Genomic DNA, 6,000 nt, shown 5'->3' on the forward strand with positions numbered 1-6,000 from the left:
AAGTGATTCTCAACATAACACCGTGACGCAATCATTGGGGATCATTTATATTAACGCCCCCCCAACATCTGTCCAAACATGTTCATTGTCAGGCAGAACTGATGAAGCCGAATTATCGGGACTGCAGGTAAACAAGCATCAGACCAGGATAGTGAAAACGGCAGCTCTCATGGACAAACGTCATGTTCCAGGCTGTCCAGAGGACGTGAGGACATTTCTACCCTTCCCACAGATAAAAAATGTCAACAGTCATGGTTGATGTTTATAATCAGATACCACAACAATTTAATTTAAGATTGTTCGTTTGTTCGGCCCATTTCAAGCAAGCTTAACTCAGCGTCTTAAACTGAAGAAAGGGGCAATTACAACTGTATTCCTGCAAGCAGTAAGTAGCGATTTTATCCACTTATTGACTGTTTCAACAAATTCTGATTAAATTGAAAGTTTCTTAGAGAGACAGCATTGTCTAGATGACGCAAGATGCTAGTACAGTAACCAGGGCCGGCATTTGCTATAGGCGAGCTAGGCTGTTGCCTAGGGCGACAAATGTGTTAGGGGCGTGAGCACGCTCTAGTGCCGCCCATTACTTCCCATTAAGCATAGAATTGGAACAAGCCGAAATACAACAATGTTTATTAAACATGATCGTCATAGGGCGCCCCCTTAGACACACGTTTAATTACTGATCAACCTGATTAATAGATTGAATTGATGGTAATAATTGATTATTGGTTCAGGCGTTAGGTCAGGCAAGTGCTCATCTTGCGCGTTCATCAAAAATGAGGCGTCTAAACCCACGGATGCACAGGGACGGAAAAAGATAAAGGAAGAAAATCGAAAGAAAGCCCAGTATAGAGGTTAGTCTTCTTATCTCAGCCAAGTTGTCAAACTAAATACATTTGCTTAGTATTATCAATATTATCAACTAATATTAATTTTATTAATATTATTAATATTGTCACTAAGCTATCACTTGCTAGTTTTCTACGTATTACAAACATAACTTCACTGACAATACTTTACAATAACCTACATGGATGTCATTTAAATATCAAAAGTCCACTTCATTATAAATATGGCATATGCATGTTATTTATGAAAAGTACAAATGCTCGCTACATGGGCGTCGGAAGCAAATAAAAATTTGGGCCTCTCCGGTTATTTTTATTTATTTATTTATTTATATGAATGGAGTAACGATAGATGCCATATTATTTACATTAAACACAAATATGCTGTGGTTTACTTAAAGATTGGGCCAGACAAAATTATGGAAATCACCAAATTCTCTACAGTGGCTGTAGTGTAGTGTAGTGTAGGGGTAAGACGCATGTCCAAGTTGACGCATATCGATCAGAGGTTCGAATCCGTAAACTCCCTCTTGCCTAGGGCAACCAAAGAGCTAGAGCCGGCCCTGACAGTAACAACAGGAAAAACCAAGTACCAAACAAAACTAAATAGTGTGTCTAATGACAAAGGTTAATATTATTATGTATTACAAAATACAACCATATATACTTTGCTTACAGATCGTTCACTCAATCCTTCTAGCAAACGTCACCTTTTCCACCATAAAAGTTAATACGACGGTCATTTGACAAGGCTATTCATTTTGTAAAAATATATATATTTATATTTTTGAGAATGTAAGTATGATATTTTTTTCATGCTTGTATTTCAGAGTACATCACAGTCACTGTGTAGCCTACATGGTGACTAATGTTATACAAACATGCAATATTGTTGACGAAAAAAGACGAGGCTAAAATCACTGGTTTTGGTTTGGAAAAGAAGAGTGTTCGTGCGGTTGTAATTTAAATCCCCCAAACAGAGCTTTTCTGTGAAAAGAACACGTATACCATCCGGTGTTTTCCCTAAACATGTACAATCTGGCAACCATATGCAAGCAAGCTCTCTCTCTCTCGCTTGCAGATGATATGAAAACACCATTAAACAAGTAAGCTGCATTTCAGCAATCTCCATTTGAGATGTTCTGCTTAAAGTGTCATTCATTCGGTCTGTGTTCTGTCAGGACAGTCAGGACTCACGAACCACTTTGCTGAACAATTGAAATGCTGTGTGCTGTGAGCCGCTGAAATAAGCCAAACAGAGCAGAGCTCTGACTTTAATATTAATGACTCTTCCAAATAAGGCAAAAACAGCATTACATCCTATGGACAATTTCTAGGGTTGTAAATGGACCTGTAAAACTGTATCTGGACAATTTTTGCCCTTAAATAAGCCACATACTCTCTATGTAGATATCAGAGAACAATTTAACATATTGTTTCAACTCATTCTAGGGCACCTTTATTCACCTCTAACAAAAAGAATTCATTTGAGATAAAAAAAAATTAATAAAAATAAGTTTGATTAAGTCAATGTGATTTAATCAAATGTGTCCCTAGACATTTGAAACACCAAAGTAAAAAAGATATATAATTTTTGCAGAATAAAAGAAAGCAATATTTCAGAGAGGGGAACAAAAATGATATTAGCTACACAAGAGAAAACTCTTGGAACATGAAGCGGTCAGAGCATCCAATGACACTCCACAAAGACTTCGTACCTTCCTTAATGCATGAGATGATTTGACTGATCCCAGATCTTCTCATCTTGATAACTGATCTCTAGCTAATTTGGTTCTTCTTCATCAAAACCACGATCAACAATGCAGCAATTGTCTGGCGTTAAGACAACTCATGACGTCATACAATTAAAAAAAGACACATGGCAAAAAAAACTAATTTCTGGGAAACAGCCAAACGACCAAACCAACATAAAAGTTAGATAAATTAAATGCGCACTGTTTTGATGCACATGATCCCCAATTATTTATATTCACAGATTAATAGTATTGGTAAACCCTTTACATTTATTTCAATGTTGTAATTTGATTTTTAATTAAATTTGAAGCAGATTTGTTAGGCGATAGTATCAATTAAAGTTTATTTAATTAATACAGTAAAGTAATTATTCCTTTACAAATAAATCTCAATCAAGTGACTGTGTCTTTATAGTACACGGTTTACGCACCTTTTACACAACATTATCATTTTCAAATAAACTTTTATATTACTATTATTTAAAATTATTATGTCCCCTGGTTCAGTAAGGAATTCTTGGAATAAAGTAGCAGTGGCTGGGACAGATTTTAAATGACAAAATGTAAAATGACAAGAATTGACAAAATGTAAAATGTGTACCTTGAATGCAATGTAAGTCGCTTTGGATAAAAGCGTCTGCAAAATGCACAAATGTAAATGTAAATGTAAATGTCATCTCAAGATGCAATCTAATCCTGTTTACAATAAGCCTGCTCCCGAGCAGGTTTAAATTTACAGACACAATGTGTGTCTATGTAATATGTCCAGGATGAACGTTAAGCAATCCGAGATCATGCCAAATCATCAGCAATCAAATCCTGCTAACAGAGTTAGCAACGTATGAAGAACGGACTCCTGGGCTGGCCAACGACGACAACAGGATGAATGGGTAGATTCAGAATCAGGACAATTGTGCAGTATACTGGCTGCTAGTCCAAGTTTACATGATTTCTAAAGTTTCGAATGATGGGTGGTTATTTTATGGCAGCGGCTATCTGCACTAAGTGTAAAAAAGAATAGTTGCTATTTACACTAAGTGCAAATAGCGATAGATGCTATTAACAACGTGTAAATAGCAACTAGATTTTATTAACACTCAGTGAAAAAAGCATATTTTCTTAATGATAATTGCTATTTACACTAAGTGCATAGCAATAGATGCTATTTACACCAAGTAGGGTGACCAGACGTCCCGAAAAATTCGGAACAGTCCCGAAATCCACACTGTTGTCCAAAATCCCGAATCTGACCCTAATTGTCCCGAAAATTATACTAAAGCAAAATCTTGAGTAGTTGTCTGATAAACATTAAAAATTGTCTGCAGAGGTTGAGGTGTCCTGCAAACACTCCCCGCCGGCCGCCGGCTGCTGTAAGTTCTTAAAAAAATACTGTAAGCGGTATGTGCTGACGTCAGGCCTTGACAACCTAGGTAGCTATAGCTACGAATTTAAAGTTGTATTGTTTTTTATGTATGTATCTTATTAATCTATATGCACAAAGACAACAACTTTTTTGTCCCCGTTTTGTTTTAATCCTTGATAAAGAGAGCGCAATTGCTGCATGCAGCACGAGGAGGACGGTGACGGGATGCGTCAGATGCGTAAAGGAGTAACGGATTGCTCGTGGCATTGTGTACAAAAAATACTTCACTACACAATTATTTCTTTATTTTCATTTAAGCTTATTAGCGTTAGGTTAAGGTCTTATTCACGCACAGTTACTTACAACAGTCAATGTGTTTTGTTTTTCTTTTCACAATAACATTTGAGTTCATGATTTTAATGTTAAGCATGAGTTTAATGTTAGTGTTTTTGTGGCAGACTAAAGACTAACAGACTGTTGATCTTTGAATACAAATATGTTTAGTTCAGGTTTGAAATGCATTATCTTTAATTATAGGCTAGTAAGCAGTCTAATATCATAGAAGCCCCCATCCCTTCACACCATCGATGCAAATATATTCTATTTAATAGTGATATTCTATTTACACCATATAAAGTTGCAGTTCTTTGTAACATAAATAGTAATTACAGGTAATTTATACTTTATTTTTTTTAAAGATGCATAAATAAATAATTTTTATTTAAATTATTAAATGGATGCAGCCTAAAGGGAACACTAAAATCCCTCCCTACTATCCGTAGCCATACCCAATACGATTGAAAGTTTTGTTAGGCACTTTATTTCAACATTTAGAACATTTTTGAAAATAAATGCCTTTCTGAAGTGATTTGTGATGAGAAAAGAAAGAAGAGCACGCTCTGCAAAATGCGGATTCGTACCAGAGTTGATCGTGACAAACCAAAACAATACTCCATTAACCATACGCTTTACTGATTGCGCCACTGAGGATGTTGGCAAGAACAGCCAGGTATTGTTAGGTGCCAGCAAAGCACGCTATGTGCACTTGATATCAATATAAACACTCCGTTATTTTATTCGGAGTTGTACTACTGGGTCAATGTTCTGCGTTTTGTGTTGGAAGTTCGTTATATTTCTGTCATATGAAAAGTGTGACTATAACAACAAAGATATTTAGAAGAGATAATCGCATCTGTAGTACCTTGTGAGTGAAATCATTAGAGTCCTGGTTCAGGCACAGCGGTTTTATTCGTGTTTGTCATGATGACTACGGCTCGGCTCTCTTGTTGCTTTCATCTGTCCGTTGGACACTCCCAGGGCTGTTGCTGCCTCAATAATCCCGTAGGCACAGTCATATATCATTATGTGATGGGCGACGGTGCGCTTCATCGATTCGGAGCACGTTACAACGTTCGCCGTTGTTGGGCCTAGCGGGTGGTGCGGAGGCGCGTGGACGTTCACAGCTCATCAACAGCGTTTCATGCGTCGACCTTGCGAATTGAAACACCTGGCGGATTCTTTACGTTTAATTACATCTCCTGTCATTCCTTGCTGCTTCGTTTGTCTTCCCTAAACCTCTCCACAATGCAAAAAACGGAATTTAGTAGATGTTTTAAAATTGTATAAAGTTGTCTTTTGTTTTGCAACTATATTAATTTGCAAGATATTTAGCTGATATATATATATATATATATATATATATATATATATATATATATATATATATATATATATATATATATATATATATATATATATATATATATTAAAATAAAATGTTCATGAAATTATCTTTTGCTTATCAATTTAACCTATAATTTTTTTGGAGATGTTCTGACCCAGTCGTCTAGCCATCATAATTTGCCCCTGGTCAAACGCGCTCAAATCCTTACGGTTGCCCATTTTTTCTGTTTCTAACAGATCAACTTATATATAGTCCCTATCCCACACACTAACAAGTCCCGTGATGAAGAGATAATCACCCTGCGTTCCAATTCGTATACCATCCATACTAAATAGTATTCGAAAATAG

General features: G+C 36.2%; 1 long non-coding RNA gene across 1 annotated transcript in view; it reads right to left on the minus strand.

Annotated features, from left to right (window-relative positions):
- Positions 1–5,452, minus strand: part of LOC137092856 (uncharacterized) — a 115,090-nt gene extending 109,638 nt beyond the window's left edge. The window contains exon 1 of the long non-coding RNA XR_010908352.1: positions 5,170–5,452. This is a non-coding gene — a long non-coding RNA (uncharacterized lncRNA). The remainder of the gene's footprint in view (positions 1–5,169) is intronic.
- Positions 5,453–6,000: the final 548 nt, after the last annotated feature.

Source organism: Pseudorasbora parva, chromosome 11 (assembly GCF_024679245.1).
Source record: "Pseudorasbora parva isolate DD20220531a chromosome 11, ASM2467924v1, whole genome shotgun sequence".
Lineage (NCBI taxonomy): Eukaryota > Metazoa > Chordata > Actinopteri > Cypriniformes > Gobionidae > Pseudorasbora > Pseudorasbora parva.